The sequence below is a fragment of the Pelophylax lessonae genome, assembly GCF_965119305.1.
Source record: "Pelophylax lessonae genome assembly, chromosome: 5".
NCBI classification, from domain to species: Eukaryota; Metazoa; Chordata; class Amphibia; order Anura; family Ranidae; genus Pelophylax; species Pelophylax lessonae.
The window spans coordinates 435,453,379-435,474,689 of NC_138772.1; the positions used below are offsets into that span (position 1 = coordinate 435,453,379).

General features: G+C 44.0%; 1 protein-coding gene across 1 annotated transcript in view; it reads left to right on the forward strand.

Annotated features, from left to right (window-relative positions):
- The window catches only part of NKAIN3 (sodium/potassium transporting ATPase interacting 3), an 817,448-nt gene that overhangs the window by 72,063 nt on the left and 724,074 nt on the right, over positions 1-21,311 (forward strand). The gene's annotated exons all lie outside the window — the stretch shown is intronic.

A 21,311-nucleotide genomic window follows, 5' to 3' on the forward strand; every position in this document is an offset into this window, starting at 1 on the left:
TCCATGCAGCTACCACTAGAGGGAGCCTAGTTCCTTCCCACATATCAAACAGTGTCTTTAGGCATGTTTAACCCCGCTACACACTCCCCCCACTTGAGAAACTTTGGTCCCCAAAGAGGTCAACAGTATGTACCCTAGTGCATAGGTTGGCATTATACAACAAAAACATTAACATTTTGCTGAAATAAGTCAATCTGAATACATCCAATTTTGTATTCTAATAGCAGTGCAACAGTAAAACGATAAAGTGCAATTAATAAGCAAATAAGTGATTTCTACAGTGTTAATATAGTGCTGATTTCTAGTGCTTTTATATAGTGCTCCTTTAAAAAGCACATGTGCCTTTGCAATTTCTTAAACACTTACATCTTAAAGTTTGTGTTGAAAAAAAAACATCAAAAGGTGAGAAAGAGAAAAAAACATATAGTGAGGTCAGAGCAACAAAATGTGCGCAAACATTAACTCACAAAGTAAACCAAATTGTGAACATCAAAAACTGTGCTTATTATAATGGCCAAACCCAATATCCTTATGTACAAACTTAAATGCAAACGTTTTCTACTTCAATACTTTGTTCTCATGATCTCTCACAGACCCCCCAAAACTTGGGTGGCTTGTACAGTTGTGCCTGGGGGTGAGCTAGGGTTGTCCCCCACCAAATCTACAGTGGAGGAACTAGGCTGGTCAGGAGATCTTTTGGAGGTAAAAACAGCTTCTTCCGAACATTCACCCAATTGATCATAGGTCAGTCTCTTAGGTGGGTGAATGACTCTCCTTTCCCTCTGTTCCCGTGGAGGCATGCTCTCAGAGGTGCTAGGATCAGGCACTTCTGAGGATTCTTCAATGTCCCCCTCCTCATGTTCCAACACAGAGGAACCTGATGGTTCAAGAGAGGTCAGTTCTTCTTCAGAGAAGGGTGCAACCTCCTCCTCAGGATCTTCATCCTCAGCTGCTTCTTCTGGAAGCATATGAAAGGGTATGAATTCAGGGGCTTCTGCCCGAAGGGCTCCTCTATCAGCCAAGTCAGACGAAGACAGGGAGGCAGGTGTGGGTTCTGGCAACTGAGATGACCACAACCAGTCGGGTACCTCCTCTTCATCTTCCAAATCTTCAGATGGAGAACTTCCCTCTCCCTCATCTGGGAGCATCGTCTGAGATCTGGTAACTGGTCTGGACCGGCGAGAAGTCGAAGGGGCCGCTGACAAGTCTTCCACAGGGGGCATACGAACCGCTTCAGAGAGAGGCAGCAAATGGTTCCGATGCCAAGCCTTCAATGGACCCACACTTCCCTCAGGCCGAATTTGGTACACAGGAAGGTTTGGCAGTTGCTTACAGATAACATAAGGTTGGGACTTCCAGCGGTCTGCCAACTTGTGTTTTCCCGGGACACCCAAGTTTCTCAACAAAACCCTGTCCCCTGGTTGCAGGTCATGGATCCGAACTTTTAGGTCGAAATTTTTTTTATTCCGCAGTCCACGTTGATCAGATGTGGCCTGAGCCTTGTCATAGGCCGCTTTCAGACTCTTCCGCAGTCGGTCCACATATCCTCTATGCGATGCTGAAGAGGTATGATCAGGCGAAATGCCAAAGGCCAAATCCACTGGCAACCGAGCCTCCCTTCCAAACATCAGCCGATAAGGGGAATATCCAGTAGCATCACTGACAGTGCTGTTGTAGGCATGCACAATGGCAGCTACGTGCCTGCCCCAATGCTGTTTCTTCTCTGAGCTCAAAGTCCCCAACATATCCAAAAGAGTCCTGTTAAATCGTTCAGGCTGGGCATCCCCCTGTGGATGGTAGGGAGTGGTTCTAGTCTTTTGAATGCCTAACATATCTAACAGTCTCTTGATCAGTCTGCTTTCAAAGTCCCTTCCCTGATCAGAATGGAGGCGCTGTGGTAACCCATAATGTACAAAGAACTCCTCTACAAGAACTTTGGCTACCGTTGAGGCCTTCTGATCCCTTGTTGGGAATGCTTGAGCATATCTGGTAAAATGGTCTGTTACCACAAGGACATTCCCCTGGCCACTCAGATCAGGCTCTAAGCAAAGGAAATCAATGCACACCAGCTCCATGGGTCCCTGACTTTGTAGATGGCCCATTGGGGCTGCTTGACGTGGCAGAGTCTTCCTCTGTATACACCGGACACAAGAATGACAGTATCCTTCAACTTCGGCCCTCATACAAGGCCAGTAGAACCTGTCCCTGACAAGCTGAAAGGTTCTTTCGGGCCCCAGATGGCCATGATTATCATGAAGAGCGGCCAGAACTCCCTCTCTGTATTTAGCTGGTAAGAACAGTTGCCACTTCTCCTCCAGATCTTCAGATGGACCTCTCCGGTAGGCCACTCCTTCTCTGATCTGTAACCGGGTCCACTCTCTATGCAACAGACGGGCCCCCTGAGGGGAGTCAGTTAGAAGCAACTCAGGGCTCTGGATCTCCAGGGCTTCCAAGAGAAGTTTTCCCAAAGGGTCTTCCAACTGCTCCTTCCGCAAGTCCCTTTTGGACAGCCGGGGCAAACCCTCCCCTTCAACTTGGGTCACCTGGCAGTAGCATTTGGGTACTCCGATAGCCGAAACCCCAATCTCTTCTGCTCTTGACCCTCCTCGGGATCGAAATTCAGTTCCCTGATATAGGGCACGCACCCCTTCTGGAGCCAAATGAGTCCATTCTTCCGCAGGTTCCTGTGGAACATGCAACCTTCTGGATAGGGCATCTGCATCCCTATTTCCGATTCCTGGCCGATACTTCAGGCTAAAATTGAAGCTAGAGAGGGCAGCCAACCATCGATGTCCTGTTGCATCCAGCTTGGCCGTAGTCAACAGATAGGTGAGGGGATTATTATCTGTCTTGACAATGAATTCAGCTCCGTACAGGTAGTCTTTCAATTTGTCAACCACTGCCCACTTCAAGGCCAAGAATTCAAGTTTGTGAGTAGGATAATTCCTTTCAGCAGGCAGTAGGCTTCTGCTCACATAGGCAACAGGTCGCAGATGACCCTCATGCTCCTGATAAAGTACCCCCCCCAGCCCATCTCGGCTGGCATCAACATGCAGTTCATATGGTTTTGTGGGGTCCGCATAGGCCAACACAGGGGCAGTGGTTAGGGTTTCCTTCAGCTGGACAAAGGCCCCTTCGCATTCCGGGGTCCACTGATCCTGGATGGATTCCTTAGCCTTCCGGGGGCCTATGGTGGACTTCGCCGGCTTTACCAACTCAGGGACATCATCTTCTTCATTCTTCAGGAGCTCATTTAGGGGTTGGGCAATCTGGGCGAACCCCTCCACAAACCTCCTGTAATAGGAGCAAAAGCCCAAGAATGACCGGAGTTCGGTCACATTTGTGGGTCTCGGCCAGGAAGCAACAGCATCCAGCTTGTCCGGGTCAGTGGCCACCCCTTCTTCAGACACGATATGGCCCAGGTAATGGACCGAGGACTGATAGAATTGGCACTTCTCAGGAGAAAGTTTCAGACCTTCTTCATGTAGCCTCTTCAAGACCTTTTCCAACCTCTCCTCATGTTCTTCTAAAGTTCTGCCAAACACGATAACATCATCCAAGTATACCAGTACCTCTATCAAATTCATATCTCCAACGGTCCTCTCCATCAGCCCCTGGAAGGCAGCAGGGGCCCCGGACAACCCCCGAGGCATGCGACTGAACTCAAAGAACCCCACAGGGGCGATGAAGGCCGTTCCCTCCCGATCCCCAGGGTGCACGGGGACCCGACAATACCCACTCTCCAAGTCCACCACACCGAACCACCTCGCCCCCGACAGACTCTGTAGGGCATCTTCGATTCGAGGAGTGGCATACTGGTCTGGGATGGCTCTTCTGTTCAGCGTTCGGTAGTCGATACAAAGCCTCAAAGATCCATTTTTCTTTCGGACTACCACTATCGGGGAAGCATACGGGCTCCTGGATTCTCGGATAATCCCGATCTTTTTGAGCTCTGCCAGCTGTTGACGTAGATCTTCTAAATCACCTAAGGGGACTCGCCGGACTCTCTCCCTGAAAGGCTTGTCCTCACTCAGGCGGATCTTATGAGTGGCGCTCCTGGCACATCCCACGTCAAACTCGTCCCCAGAGAATATTTCCCTACATCGAGCAAGTTGTGCCTTGGCCCTCTTCACCCATTCCGGCGGGAGGGCAGCGTTTCCAGAGCAAAGCTCCTCTATAACCGCTTCACCCTGTTCCTTTTCTTTGAAATCAATGGGGGCAACTGGGGTAGCCGGGTTGACTTGGCCCAGGAGCACTCTGGCCGGTACCTTCACTGGTGTAATAGAGGTGTTTCTGACACTCACTAAAACCCTTCCACGGTTTTCCTGTAACACCTTCAAAGGGATCACCTCAGGGATCACTTCTATCCCTCTCTGTCTCTCCTTTTGACCTGATTCAAAGATAATGAAGGGACCCGGCTGTTGCCATGTGAGTTTAACAGAAGCCTTAAAACAGGCCACCTCTCCTGGCTGTAAGACCTTTTCTGCTCTATCCAGCTTCCAGAGTCGTCCAACTCCTTCTGCGGGGGTCTCTTGCTCCAACACTAATCGTTGGTAGGCCTGCCGTAGCATGGGATGGATCCTTGGCGCCTGAGCATCTTGTCCCTGGACCAGTTGTATCAGAAGGCGCCTTACCAGGTCAGTGTTTGTTCCTACGATGAGAGAGCTTTTGTTGGCCCCGGGTGGACGAGGACAGACCACCGCTAAGGTGTCGAAGGTTTCCGCTTCACCAGCCACTGATGGATCAAAGGTCAACTTGATTGGCAGATACCCGTCATAGGGAAAACTTTGGGTCCCAATACCCCATATCTCCAGATCTTCCAACTTCTGCAAAGGTAGATGGGTAAGATATTTATCATAGAAGTCTCTATACAAAAGAGTCACCTGGGCCCCTGTGTCAAGGAGGGCTCTTGTGTAAATTCCTTCCACCTGAACCGAGACCACTGGGGAGGGCCCGACCAAGTTAGTTGGGAATTCTCTTGATGTAGCCTTGTTATCTGATTCAGTTCTCTGTACCCTGGCCCTCTTCTCCTTTTTCTTCCTTGATCTAGGCCCCCGCCGAATCCGGTGTGCATTGACTTTCCTTCCCTCAGTAACCCGGAGTCTAGAACTGGGGGTGTTATATTTGGGTCTGACCCCCTGACTCAGTTTCCCTGATCCTGCACCACTTCTGGAGTCCCTTAAGACTGGCGGACACCCGGTTGACTCCTTCACCGGTGTCCTCTGAAGTTTCCCGCTGGCTCGCGAGGTTTCGCGGCAGCATTTCCTGAGCTGGGACATACCCTTCTAACATGCCCAACTCCCCCGCAGTTGAAACAAGTTAACAATCTTACAGGCCGTGGCTCTGGATCTGTGCTGAGACTAACAGGTTCATCTGGCCTCTCCGATATACTCCCCTTGGGTAGAGTGGATACCTGACCAGTCAGGATGGACACCATTTCTATCAACTGAGACACTTGGGTCTTTAGGAGTTCAACTTGAGAGTCACCCTCTTCCACACTTATCACTCCAACCCGGGCAGTTGAGTCAAACTGCCGACTTTTCTTCTTGTTGTCCAACATGACCTCTTCCTCTCTGACCATTCGAATCAGATCGGGGTATTCTAGAATGCCGCCATCTCGACGAGTTCGTAACAGTATGGCAATGGGATCTAAAGGTTGAGCCCCTTTCAGAACCTGTCGTGCACGAGTCTCATCTATTTTCCGGGGGTCTATTCCTTTCTTTAACAGAATCTGGTGGATAATCCTATCCAGACGTTTAATGAATTCGGACAACTTCTCCCCCTCTTCTTGATAACAGTGGTCCAACTGATAGAGAAGTTCAGCCGCGTTCTCCGTCCGACCAAACACATCTTGCAGAATGTCCAAATAATCCTGTGCAGTGCAGTTCTTCTTGCTAAGCTTTAGATTACGTACAGCCTCTAATGCAGGTCCCCTTAAACTCTCTGTGATCCTCTGCTTCTTGTGCTGTTCTGGTACCTCCCATTCCTCCAAAGCCTGAGTGGCGGTATCTAGCCACTCTTCGAACCCATCTTCTGCTGAAGGCACAGGCTGTTTCCCAGAGAATGTCCGGAGCTTCCTATATCCAGTCATCAGATAGCTCGAGGAGTCCCTGCTACATTTTGCCACAATCTCCCCAAGAACAGCACACAGTTCTGAGCTAAAAGTCGACAAAGGTGATGACTCAGGATGCCCTTCTTGGACACCTTTTTCTTGGCTGGATACCCCAGGGGTGGTGGATGAGGGACCCGCAGTAGGAACTCCTGGATGTATCAGGAAAAGTTCTGTTTGGTCAATAGTTTTTACACTGTTTCCATTGAAATAATCAGGGACCCCTTTCCTCCACTCACACAGTGCATACGTGTGTGGGGCAGTGGTGTCAGTTTTTATGTCAATCACCCAGAATTTCCTGTCTGTGGATAGTGCCCTTAAAACAGGGAGGAGCTTTTCTTCAGTCCAGGCTTCTCCCTTGATTTCAACCACCAGGCCATTTTCCACTATGACATTCTCTTCCTTGCACCACTCAGCAGCAGCGACAGGATCCATTTCTGCGTGGGAGGGGATTCTGGGGCTGAGAGGGTTGTGTTGCAGGACTGTAGAAATCCCGGACGAGCCCCCACGTGTAGCACCACCCCCGCAGGAGCTGCTGATTATATTATTGGGTCTACACCCTGCCTAACAACCCAATCAAATTGGCTCGATCCCTCCTCAGGCACAACTGACCCAGAATAGGACTGGACTATCAAATAGATACACAGGTTGGAATACAATACTTCACTATGCAACAATACCTTGTTACCTTCTTGAATAGTAGTCCTTCTGGGTGACACAATGGAACAACGCACAAGATTGTAATTAACCAAACTTAGTTTACTATATATCAAATTGAATAGGGGAGATACAATACAATACAATACAAGTCCATAAAAGGTTATTTAAAACAGCTTTAAAAAGGTAAAAGAATACCCCCACACTCCTCCTGCATTAAGGCTAGACACAGTACCAGGTAGGTGGGCCTATCTGAGTCCCTCCCCCAGAGTTCTCTTCTTTCTTGTTGATCTTCGCTAGCAAGGTTATTGAATAGAGCTCATTTGTAATCCAGATTAGGAATAAAGATCAAGAGAGAGAAAACAACGAGCTGTTAGTTGTCACCGCAGGGTGTCTGCGTAACTGAGCAATAACTTCTGCGAGAGAGATAAGCCTCTGGCGACTCCTTTACAGACCTTATTGTTTGTCTATGAGTCTCCTGAGAGAGTATGGTGATAAACCCCGGGGTTTTATCACCTCCTGCTGCGCTACCGCTATCTGTAGATAAAACTGTCTCTTCAGCAGATAAAGTCAGTTATTGGGCATGTGCCCTCTCACCAACAGAAGTTTCTCCTTCGCGCGCTTCCACTGCGGTCTCAGTCCTTTGGCTATATGCCAGCCGCGCGGGGTCCTTCTGGCGGATGACTTCCGGTCTCGGCAAACAGCAGTATGACCTCCAGGAATGTGCCTCGTGCTTGAGATGGGACGGTTCCACGTCGTCCCTCCAGGCTAAAAGGCTCTGGCCCAATATCCAGTGTCAGTCCTTCACTCTCGCTCGCTGGTTCCTCAGAGTCCAGCGCAGAAAGGCCCCCCCTTCGCGCGCTTCTCTCTCCTTTAAATAACCTCCCCCATAGTGCCGTGCGGTGCAGCCGTGCACCCTGGATCTTGCAAAGCAGCCTGGGAGATGTAGTTTCTTCATCTTGTGAAAAGGAAGTCACAGCCCGGGAAATTCCATGCAGCTACCACTAGAGGGAGCCTAGTTCCTGGATCTTGCAAAGCAGCCTGGGAGATGTAGTTTCTTCATCTTGTGAAAAGGAAGTCACAGCCCGGGAAATTCCATGCAGCTACCACTAGAGGGAGCCTAGTTCCTGGATCTTGCAAAGCAGCCTGGGAGATGTAGTTTCTTCATCTTGTGAAAAGGAAGTCACAGCCCGGGAAATTCCATGCAGCTACCACTAGAGGGAGCCTAGTTCCTTCCCACATATCAAACAGTGTCTTTAGGCATGTTTAACCCCGCTACACAACTTTACATAAAAAAGGCAGCATAAAGGTTCAATATGAACAACATCCTTTCCCCCAATCCTGACTGGAATAATACAGTGTACCGGGCATGCCTACACAAGGTGAGAGTCCATAATGGCATTGTCCATTTCTTTGATGTCTTTTGAAAACCCCAGGTTCTTCAGCAGCACCAACAACTGTGCTCACAGGCGATGCTAAGCTCACTGGACCCACCGGAACCCGCCTTTTCGGACCTCAGTTGTCTACTTTTGATTGCACAGGTGGTATGGCTAGGACCAAACTAAGCTGGCTCACTCAACCATACACACTTCAACCTGCCTACAGACTATCCATGGTGATGAATTAGGTTAAGGCAACAGCATCACTTTATTTATGTCTCTCTTCACCTCTAATATTGTTACATTGAACTTGAATAGTATACATTTATATAACTGTGCATTGTAATGAATCAGCTTCCAGGTTTTATTGTCAAAGCTTAAATTAACAAGCTGAAACTAGAAGCTGAGTGGTTACTATGCACAGCTGCACCAGATTCTGTATGCTTCTGTTTTAGTAAATCTCCCGTATAGTGTATATAATACTTCTTTTAAACTCCCAGCATTCTTTAATTCTAGCTGAAATTTGAAATCAGACAGATGGTGGGAGAGCCTGCAATGGCTACCCAAATGTTAAAAAAAAGAGACAGGACAAGGGAAGCTATATCGCACCAATCCTATCTGTGTTCTCTAGTTATGTATAGCACTGGGGGGTGTTTCGTTTAAGATGATAAAGCAGAAATATTCCATGTATAGGAACGCTTAACTTCAGGGTCCTAGATAAATAATTGCTAAACTCAGAACATGTGAGTTTTATTTTTAAGGTATATTGCATGAGTGACAGCCACTGGCCATTTTACCTAATAAGGTCTGTAATTGGTTGAATGAGTTAATTCTTTAAGACTTTTTTGATGACAATGTATTGGATTTCCAATTATTCTGATGTAAATTATTCCAATGTGAGTGATTTGTTCTTTGATTACAGATAGTTCTCTGCAGCCCACACTAGACCTCCGGTGTTAAAAATAAAACAGCAAGCAGTTCCTCAGCCTAATCAATTTAAACTCAATAATGTTGACGGAAAAATATGGAGGAGGGCTAGCTTTGACAGTGACTAAGATGGTAAATCAACACCCATAAGCTAAATAAAAATTTCTGTAGCTTCACATTTTTTTCTGTGCTTCAGGATTAGAACTAAAAAAAATTTTTGGTTGCAAAGGTAAAAGAGATATAGGCAGTTAGTCATTTATGCTGAACATTTACTTTAAAACAGTGGTGTAACTAGATCTTTAGGATAGGACCTCTATTCATTTTTTATTTGTGGTCTGTGTTCCCATGGGGGGGGGGGGATCCACCTTCATTACCTGTCTGAATAGCCCAGTCTCTAGTGGGTACACAGACTGCAACAAAACATTTCTTAGGCAGGCCATAGACCAGAGGTCTCCAAACTTTCTAAACAAAGGGCCAATTTACTGCCTAGACTTTAGGGGGGCCGGTGGGAGTAAACCAGGCCCCATGGTTGGTGTCCTTAGGAGGAATTCTGCCCAGTTGTTGGTGGAATTCTGCCCCATTTGGTGTCAGTGGAAGGAATTGTGCTCCATTGGTGGTATCAATGGAAGGAACTGTGTCCTTTTGATGGTGTCAGTGGAGAGGAATAGTGCCCCATTGTTGGACATTCTTCCCAGTCGTTGGTGGCCCCATTGTTTGTGCCAACGGAAGGAATTGTGCTGCATGTTGGTATCAATAGAAGGAATTGTGCCCTTTCGATGGTGTCAGTGCAGATAAATAGTGCCCCATTGTTGGTGTCAGTGGATGGAATAGTGCCCCAAGGGCCAGAGAAAGGTAAGCAAAGGGCCGCATCTGGCCCCCGGGCCACAGTTTGGAGACCACTGCCGTAGACGGTGTGAATTTCTTTCATCTACAGGTTGCAAGAAAGTAATTTGCATGATTCCCTTATCAACACAAAAACAGTACTGACAGGGGAATCCCTTCTGCCGAGCAATTGTCTGCTCCCGGTGTGTGTGTGTCTGGGGGGGCGGAGAAAGTCGTGATCACTGCTAGTGGATATAGCAGCCATAAGCGATAATCACAAGTGAATCTGGCAGGCTGGTTGTACCCAGGTTGATTGCTTGATCAACTTGGTACATTCAGCGTACCCACACACGGTTCAAATCTCAGAATGCTGAACTGGCCGAGATTTGAATAGTCTATGACTGGCCTAAATCATACATTACAGCATAAAGGATGGAATTCTAAAAGTTGCCTTCAGGAGATTGGACACTAGCAAACAAAGCTGTAAGAACAACCTGGTATACATCTTCTCCCTGCTCGTAGAGAAGCAGGCACTTTCCTTTTTCTCTTTTTGGTGATTTATTTCTAGACAGATTCTTTACCTGCTACAGTGCCACTAGAGCTAATTTTTGCAGCAATCAGATTTATTACCCCTCGGCTCTTCTTTAAGGGGACTATTTCTGGATCCCACCAGGAAGAAGATGTGATGCAGACCTGTAATGTTGTTTTGTGCACCGGACTCTTCATCAAGTGCTCACCTAGGCACATGGTAATAATGAAGCTAAGTAGTGCTGAGTTAGCCACAGGGTGCTCTATATGTCCCTGAAAACCCCCTTATGAATTACGCTTACTGTGAGGAAAAAGGTCACTGGAGGGGGCTATGGCCCTAATATCCTTTTTGGCTGCCATAAGAAATGTAGGACACACTTCTGTGGTCAAGGCTTTTACTCTAGTTGTGCTGCTGCGCACTTGTCCCCAAGGGTAAACAAAAAGGGAGCGTCGGCTGTGACTCATTCAGCCAGAATAGGGAGCAGTCAGATCAATTTTTTAAATTTAGCGCCATTTTAAGCTGCCGGACAGTATCTTGGCAGACAAGCAAGTACCTGGTAGTAACTTCTCCCAGGCTTGCCTTTCTCATCTCAGCACAGCAATCCTCCAGATGTGACCAAACATGTACACGTTGGGCAGGCTATGGCAGGATATGTTCACTTATTTTCTAAGCCACACTTGGACCATGTGTGTACATATGCTTTAATAAAGGAAACTCAGTGTTATATTACTATGGTGAGTTTATTTCTTTGGATACACATATGTGATTCTGGTCCACAAGATATGGTTGCATGTAAAGATAAATTGAAATCTATTTATTGTGTATATAGTATTTTTAGGTAGCAGCTTTATTGCATACATAGATAAATTATTAAGTGCTTTGTAATATTCATATAATTAATTTGTTTACATAGATTGCACTTACAGTATCTATAGACGCTATTTAAATGAAAATGTAATATGTGCCTGTTACAGTACAATATGTTGAAAAAGTAAAAATTTATATGGGATGTTCTTAATCTTTTACATAAAAGCCAAACGTTTTTTTTTTTTTTAATTTTGCATAATGTAGAAAAAAGTTTGAACCCCTGTCAGGATTTGTTTGAATAAGGAAAGTAATGATACAGCCATAACACTAATCTTTAGAGTCCAGAATAAAACACTTGAGGACCGCCCGCCGCAGTCTTATTGCGTCAGGCTGGCTCGGCTGCGTGAAATGACGTAGCTCTAGGTCGGCCGCTGGGTGCTAGCAGGGATGCCGATGCACGGGGCCAGTGGCTACAATCGCTCCCCGCTTAGAAAGAAGGATGGTCAACTGTTGTAAACGTAGCTGACCGTTCTTCTCTCTGAAATGATCACAGAGCGCCTGTGATCCTGCTATATAGGATCACAGGTCTCTATGATCATTTCACAAGCCCATCCCCTATACAGTTAGTAAACACTCCCCTAGGCTCACACTTAACCCTTTGATCACCCCTAGGTTAACCCCTTCCCTGCCAATGGCATATTTTTAGCACTGATTACTGTAGAAATGTCACTGGTCCCCCCAAAAGTGTCAAAAATGTCAGTTAGGAGTCTGATCTGTCCGCTAGTCCCGCTAAAAATCGCAGATCACTGCCATTACTAGTAAAAAAAAAATATAAACAAATAAAAATTACATAAATCTTTCCCCTAGTTTGAAGAGGCGATAACTTTTGCGTGAACCAATCAAAATATGTAGCAGAATACAAATTGGCCTAAAAGGATGAAAAATTTTGATTTTTAATTTTTTTATGGGGAATGTTATATAGCAGAATGTGAAAAAAAAAAAAAATATATATATATATATTTTTTTTTTTTTTCATAATTGTTGCTCTTTTTTTATTTATAGTGCAAAAAATAAAAATCGCAGAGGTGATCAAATACCACAAAAAGAAAGCTCTATTTGTGGGAAAAAAAGGACATCAATTTTATTTTGGTACGGTGTCGCATGACCACGCAATTTTCCCTTAAACTAACGCAGTGCTGAGTCAGAAAAAATGGCCTGGTCATTAAGGGGGCAAATCCTTCCGGTCCAGAACTGTTTAATTATTACACAAGAGGACATGAAATAAAACAATGTGTTTTAGGGGTTAAAAATAGTCAATTTTCATCACAACTATTTACATTTTTACATTTGCATTTACAAATGAGTAGCTAAAAATACTGAAACGTAGATCCAGTGCATGAAAAAGTTATTCAATCTTACTTTAAAAGTTGAAAGTTATATTTAGAATATGTCTCTTTACTCTTGTGCTAGAACTTTGGGAAATAAAGTTTGATGAACAGCAGTTGTTTATTCAGATTTACGTGCGTCTAGACTATACATTTCATTTCACAGCTTGCATGAGACTATTAGAGTCTGATTGGATTAAGATAAAGCTTGCTACTCAATACACACTGCTACAGATAGATTTGTTTGGTCATTGGGAGTCAATCATCTACCATTGTAGTTTGAAAATCCAACTGGCCTCACTAACTGACTTTCAGAGATGATCAAATCTTCGTACCGACCCTGTAAAACACTTGCTTTTTAGCTGCATCTCTCAATGAGGAGTTAGATTTTCAGACAGACAAAGGTATATATATATATATATATATATATATATATAATCAAAATCTACAAAGATGGGAATTTTAATTTGCCACAAATGGAAATCACAAAACGATTTATTATAAAATTATATTTTTATTACAGCATATTAGTTACACATATATTAAAATGGTCTTGCAATCCCAGAGGACATACCAAAAACGAACTATAACAAATGACCAGAATGAGTTGGCAGTAGAAGTAGTGCACATCAATGCGTTTCACAGTATTGCTCCCTTCTTTAGGACCTTTGGACCTCAGTTTAGAACCAGAGTAAAATTCAGGCTGAAAAAATGTATATTTACGCAATCAAATAAAATCACAAATATACTAAATATATTTCTACTTAGATTCTCTTAGAAATAGTCCAGGAAAGGTAAGAGAGGGAGAGGGGAATAGTGACCTGGGGTGTGCCATGATCACATGGACAGTATGCCTAAAAGGGGGCATACTCAAGAAGTAATAACACACAAATGCAGCACTTAAGACCTCTTTAAAGTCCAATATGCAAATGAAAAACAATATTCCGAAAAAGAGTCCATAAATATGCAAAAATGCATGCAGGAGAAGTGTTGAAAAGAATCCGCCACAGGAGGAAAGAGTTCACATTGACACTTACCCCAAAAGATGGACTACTTGGGCAAGAGTAGTCAATGAAGCTTAGACATATCTCACTTCAACTCTTGGCATCAAGGATCTTCATCAATAAAACGGCATATACCACCATATATAGACTCTCATGATAGACATATGTAAGGATAAGCAGAAAATAACCTCATTGCGCAGTATTACTCATAAGTAATTATTTATTGGTAAGATTCAAAATACTCACAAACAGAAGCATAAAAACAACATGTAAGTCTTCATATGATAGCTGATGTTTCCATACAACAGTATTTTGCGATGTCACGTAACCTAGCTCCTTCTGACACGTTTCAGCATAAGCAGATGTCATCAGGGGTTGTTGCGTCCTATATAGAACACATTTTTATTACTTTCGGTTAAGGTGCTGGGACATGTTTGTCGCTGGAATATAGTTGCGTTATTTCCGGTTCTCCTGTGTTTAAATCCGTGCAGTCTGTGGCGTATTTACGTAATTTCCGGTTTGGACGAGGCTTTATGCCTGCCTTCCAGAATGGCGCTTCCGGGGCTGCTTTTTGTTGATATGCTCTTGTTTTCTCTATGAGTTGATTTATCATTTCCGGGACCTACCCTATAAAATTAGTGATGGGCACATACATTGCCACGCCCCTGCTAATGTCTGCTTATGACGAAACGTGTCGCCACGCTGGTTAGTCGGCCATACTGTTGGATGGAAACATTAGCTATCATATGAGGACTTACACGTGGTTTTTATGCTTCTGTTTGTGAGTATTTTGGATCTTACCAATAAATAATTACTTATGAGTAACACTGCGCAATGAGGTTCTTTTTGCTTATACTTACATATATCTATCATGAGAGTCTATATATGGTGGTATATGCTGTTTTATTTTAGATCTTTGATGCCATAACAGGGGAGAGTTGGAGTGAGATATGCCTAAGCTTTATTGACTACTCTTGCACAAGTAGTCCATCTTTTGGGGTAAGGGTCAGTGTAAACTCTTTCCTCCAGTGGCGGATTCTTCTCAACACTTCTCCTGCATGCATTTTTGCAAATTTGTGGACTCTTTTTTGGAATATTGTTTTTCATTTGCATATTGGACTTTTTAAGAGGTCTTACGTGCTGCGTTTGTGTGTTATTATTTTGATGTTCCTTGACCAGGGTTGTAGTGTCAGCAGCTTTTGAATATAATAATATTTATTTTAACGCGGGTGATTTCTTGGTTTTTAATGCTCAAGAAGTAATTAGTAATCAGAAAAAAAGAAAAGTTAAATGGGTGGGTAGGGTAACGTGTAAGGTAATGTCGACAAGATGAGAGAGTTGAGTGCAGGTATTTCTGGAGTGAGAGTCCTCTTACAAATTCAGGCTGACCTGCAGTCAGCCTTCCTTTTTGTATTAGGAGTCTCTTAGAAATAGTCCAGGAAAAGTAAGGGAGGGAGACGGGAATAGTGACCTGGGGTGTGCCATGGTCACGTGGACAGTATGCCTGAAAGGGGATGAAAGGGGAAAGGGGTTTATTGAACAATTTGTATAACAGACAGTAGGATGAAAGGGGAAAGGGGTTTATTGAACAATTTGCATAACAGACTAGTCATCCAAGTGTGAAAATGCATGAGACATCTCAACGTGTGGATCTGGGTTATACCTGGATTAGCAGGATGAATACTACCTACCTAACTTCTTAATGATGTGAACGGGAACTCCTTGGCGATAGGCTGCTGAAGCAGTTCCTATTCTGAAGGAATGGGCAGAGTATAACTTAGGGTCTAAGCTGTAACGTTCATGCGTTTTTGTTAGTGGATGGATTTACAGCTGCAGAATTATTACACTCAGTAGCCTTGTAGAGAATCTGTTGAACAAACATATCCAACTCTCAGGACTTCATCACCGTGTACAGCCTGTTATATACCATATATATTAATAGATGTTTAGTGGAGGGATAGAATATATGAGGATATATAGATGAGAGACAGGCTATTATATGGTGAGCACTAGAAGTAGTAATAGGAGAGTTGCAGGTGATGGTGAAGCAGATCTGATGTCAAGTATAGTGCAGATGGTAAGAGGACACAGATGCAGTATACTTAGACAGAGTAACCTAGTGCAAGGATAGTTGAGAGTAGTCCCAAGAGCTAACAGTCTATGCAGATGATAGTGAATAGATAGATACAGATAGTCTTGGTAATTGCAGTAGATGACAGTAGGAGATTGGTTAGTAAGAATCCCCTGCGGGGTACTTATCACTTAGAAAGGTTTAGTAGTAACAGTGTCCATTGGAGAAGGGTGATCCCGTAGCGAGATATGGATCACCAGCGAGGTTTCCGGCTTCAGGTTCAGCGAGGGAGAATGTCAGCAGCTCCGACTTCACAGGAAGAGGTGCGGTGAACATGTGGTGATGGTGAAAACAGCATGCCAGGGGTGATCGGGTGGCGAGACACAGGATCCGAAAACAGGTTCAGGTAGCGAGATACAGGAACGTGTCGAACTGGTATGCTGACTTCAGAGAGCGGGACGCTCCAACCATGGCGGTTGAACGAGCCGCTCATAGCGGCGCTCGGCAATGATGTCATCCGGTCTTAAAGGTATATGAGTCTCTTGTTATACAAGATGGGGCGCAATTAGCAGAGGAGAAATATGGAGACAAGGGTACCAGAGGTACCAGAACATTACAGCCTAGGTTCACTAGGAGAATGTGGCAATGTTTAATGAAGTGTGTTGTAGTAAACTGTGTACTTGGGAATGGTAGGAGCGGGCTATCCTTGGGTTTGACTGCCAACTGCGCCATGAGTTGGTCTAGAACTGCTACCGGGCACCAAGCAGTATGGGTTTCAAAAAACTTAATATCGGTGCCGGCTTCAGTCTGCTGTGTCTTGCAGATTTTCGAGGTGCAACCGGAAATAGTTGGGGTATCTGATTAACTGTTTAATCTGGAGAATACAGTACTTAGTACTGGTACATGTAAATACGCCTGGTCTTAAGAACCCATAGAAGGCCAGATATTTGGCTGCCTTGAGGACCAGGCTAGGTAGTAGCCCAAAGGGGGACCTGGAAAGCATATCAGACATGTTGTGGAATATATGCCCGGTAATAGGGAGCTTGCTGGCCAAAGCAGGGGGACTACTCTTCTGAATCCCCTTTAATATGGCCTTAATGGGCTGTGCCAAAAACACCAAGGGCTTATCGGGGTGCAACAAGGACACAAAGTGCTGAATTCCTGCCAAATATGTCTTAATGATGTTATGAGAAAGTTTAAGCTTGGAGTGGCAGTAGCTCCTTCTGACACGTTTCATCATAAGCAGATGTAATCAGGGGTTGTTGCGTCCTATATAGAACGCGTGTCAAAGTAATTTAGACATGGATACTGAGACTGGAATGGCTGGAAAGTATTCCAAGCCGTATTGTACGCCTTTCTTGTGTTGGCTGATAGTGACTTGTTGATCGTTGCAACTGCACAGGACCAATGAGTATCTAATCCATTGTTAACGGTGAGTAGTGCGGGGCTGGAGTGGTGATGACGTCTGCATCTGGAACCTGCTGGAAAAACAGTGGATGATAAAATTGTAATAAAGCATCCGCGGCTGTATTCTTTACACTTTTGATGAAATTTCAGTGAAAATTGAATTTGTATTGGAGGGACATCCTGCGTACGAAGGACATGATAAGTAATGAACTGGACCTACCTTTGGTAATGATTTCAGAGGGGGCCTGAGTGTCTGTAGAGAAAACGACCATGTTACCTGTCCATTGGTGACCCCACACCTGTGCTGCTGAAACTATAGGGTAAATTTCAAAAAGTGATGACATTTGTGCAAACCTGGGAATTGCCAGTCTTTCGTCTGACCATGGTCCTGCAAACCAGTGAGTGCAAAAAATTTCTGCATAGCCTATGGTAGCTGCAGCATTGATAATAATTCGGGGAGATGACACTGACACTTCAGGAATGAACATGGCAATGCCATTCCAATGCTGAAGGAACTCGTCCCACATGTGTAAATCAGATAAGGCCGCGGGATCTAGTTTGATCCGAGAATCAGGGTCGGGGGCCGTAGGTAAAAATGCCAGCAACCTAGAAATGAAGGACCTACCTTGGGGAATAACTCTCATAGCAAAATTTAGCATACCCAGCAGTGATTGCAGTTCCTTCCTGGTACAGGCTTGGGAGATCATAAACTCATGGATATGGTCTCTAATTCTGGCTAATTTGTCTGCAGGTAGACTAGCCTGCATGGACTGGTTGTCTAACGTAATCCCCAGAAAGGTGAGTGCAGTAGCTGGGCCCTTAACTTTCTTAGCTGCCACTGGGATGTTAAGTGCAGAAAAAAGTTTCATGAGCTTCTGTATATCACTGGGGAACTTGTTGAGGACTTTCAATAAGAAAGTAATTGTCTAAATCAGGGATCCTCAAATTACTGCCCTCCAGCTGTTGCGAAACTACATATCCCATGAGGCATTGTAAAACTCTGACATTCACAGACATGACTAGGCATGATGGGGATTGTAGTTCCCAAAGAACTGAATGGTCACAGTTTGAAAACCCCCTGGTCTAGATAGTGAATAACCCGCTGACAGTGTGCTTCATGCACGAGAATCCAATTTAGTGCCTGCGGAAAGGTATCAAACGCCAGGGGCTACTTTTGGACTTTTTACAAATAGATCTATTTGTATTTTCACCCAAGTCACAAATGAACTTTTATTTGGACTATTATTTGCACATTTGCACTTGAAGCACCACTAATGTCTTTTATTGTGACAATATTTATTTGATTTATTTTCATGATAACTTTGATTGCTATCCATCCACTTACAGTATTATTGTTATTATTATGATATTTATCCACACCATACAATTAATTTATTGATTGATTATTTATCAGCACCCAGCACTTTATTTTTACGCCTACTCTTCCCCAATCTGGGACACTGCCAAGCCATTGTCCACCCCTGGTTTAATCTCAGCAAGCGCTATAGTTGGCCCAAACTCCCCCTGGGGTCTTATCTCTACTAAGAGGTATGAGTGTGCAATATTTCGTAAACATATGACGTACGTGTTAACAGATGAGGAGACTTGCCATCAAACAAGTCAATTAAAGAACTAACATCTCAATCCATAGGTACCCGTAAGCGTGTCAGGTGACAACTGTAGTGGTGTAACGCCGTAAACGACAGGATAAATGATGTATGTGCAATGAAATTGACGTGTATGCGATAAGAAGTGAAAGTTTTTAATATATTATAATGTGTGACTATAAGGGTTGAGGAAATACCCACCTGTATTGACTGCACCAAAACTCGGACTTGTAAGTCCTGTGTATGTAGAAACCAGAACTATGGGAAATAAGAAACAAAAGAAAGCCACCGCCCGATCAATATGTTACCTGGGCCCTAGGTTAAGTAACAATATCTACCCACAGTGCTAGTTTCTAAACAATAAATGTGAAGTATGACCAATAGCTACAGCAGCTACAGATATAACCAAAAAGTAAGAGATAAGTGAGATAGAGATGCGTAAATATGATAGGTACTGTAAATATCGCAAGTAACGAAAAATGAATCGTACGAAAATATTGACGTATTTGTAATTTCATAAACGTTTAGTAAAGAGTTCAGGGAGGTTGAAGCTATAAAGTAAAGGAATTAATGGTGATTGTGTTAGGCTAAACTATACTGTGTAGAACATTTAAATCGTATGAATGTATAGCATGAAAAAGCAGATGAGAAGAAATCCTTTTGCAAAAAGCACAATATTTTTGTACCGTATCGATGCTGAAACAAAACCAGTGAAATGCAAATGTACCAGGAATGAAGCAAACATTGTGGCAAAACCAGTGCCCAATTCGGGGAAAATTTGAATTTTTTGTAGAAGAGTTGTGCTGACCACCGCGGTGAAGGAAACCTTGTGGCAGTGTCGGCGTCCTGACGTCCGGAACCCAGAAGCGGAACCAGCAACGTGAAAGGTAACCTCGACGAGATGAGAGGGTTGAGTGCAGGTATTTATGGAGCGAGACTCCCCCTGTGGTCAGCCTTCCTATTTATTAAATTACACTTACAATTTATTATATTACAATAATCAAACCTATGCCAACCAGGGAAAGAGGGAAAAAAGAAATACTGTAACAAATAAAACTTTAGGCATTTTAAAGTATATGTTATAAAATAAAATAATAACTGAACAAAAATGACTCAAAGGGGTGTTTAGGTATTTTTAATGTTATAACATGCAGTATACCTTAAAACATCTAAACAGTTTTCAACTCTACAGAACACCAAAGAAAGGAGAGATGGTTGCTTGTGAGCTGTAAAAAAGCCTGATTCTTCTCAACTTTCCTTGCACTGCCTTACCACTACACTTCCCTTGCTGAATTTGATGCAGAACATCAGCGCTCACCCATGTCATTGATGCATATTGTAAAGTTTGGGGATATAGCACCTCATGGCCACGTGCAACAGCCAGTTTTCTTAAACATAAAAGTCTTTATTTTTCTTAAGCAAACACAAAGGGGTTTCCAGCAGCAAAACAAAACATAAGCAAACGCAACACAAAAGTCAGCTTATCTTCAGCATAACTCAAACTGTGAAACATGCAAACGTCACATAAGGGTTTTTACCCCAGGGTTAGCAGCGTCCAGCTTCAGGCGTTTTTGGTAGCACACATGCAACACAGAGCCAGGTCTCCTCTCAACTCCTACCTCACCCACCAACACTGGGAGTTTCCTGCCTTGTGTGCTGCTTCCTGGAGGAAGCTCAACCCTGTAGGAACCAGAGTGCCTGTAGTCAGGAGTGGAGGCCCATTTCCCACCGAATGTCAGTCAGGACCTCCAAAATTCCAGGTCTCAAATACGCCACTACTAATGCTGAGAGGACTGCGAGTCAGTCCTCTCTTCTGTACTACAGTCCTGGAATCTCTCACCCTGTACAGGTGAGACCCTGGAGTACACCAACCTACCCCCCTAAAGGGACCACAACCTAAAAATCCCTTGGCATCCTGTACAATATTTAGTGAAGTAGTACTCTGAGTACAGCCCGTCTCATGGCTGCCTTTATGACAGGGATGTATGGTGCCAACCCCATAGAGGAATGCCACCAGCTGGTGAAGCCAGATTGAGGTTAATTGTTGCATCAAAAGCTTAATTAAAAACACAAAAAAAGTGTTTTAAAGCTGGAGTTCTAATTCAACTGTACATGACCAGAGATGGACAGAATAACCAAAAAAATAGGGAAATGTTATAAAAATTTGTGGTGATAATTTACCCTTGTATTTTAAAACAGGATGAAAGCATAAGTGGGCATTAGAAAATATGGCAGGCAGTGTGATTGAAACCCTGCCACGGAGGATACAGAATTGGGCAAATTGTTTCTCAGACACCACGCAATCACAGATATCCAAGAAACAGGTCACTCCTTGGGTGTAGAAATCAGTATTCTCATCTCCAACTGTAAGCTATCCAAGGATCTGCATCGCTGATAAAATTCTCTCTTGATTCAGTGTTGCAGAAAGCATTGTCATCTGTTCAGAATGACCTCTCGGTGTATTTTGAACCATCTTGTTCGGACTAAATAATATTATGTACTCCAGGCAATACAAATGCTACCGAGCTGTCTCCATTGACAGATAAAGGTGAGCGAAGAGCTTCCTGAGGCTGTAATGGAAGCAGAATAAAATGGCTGGGGTTATTC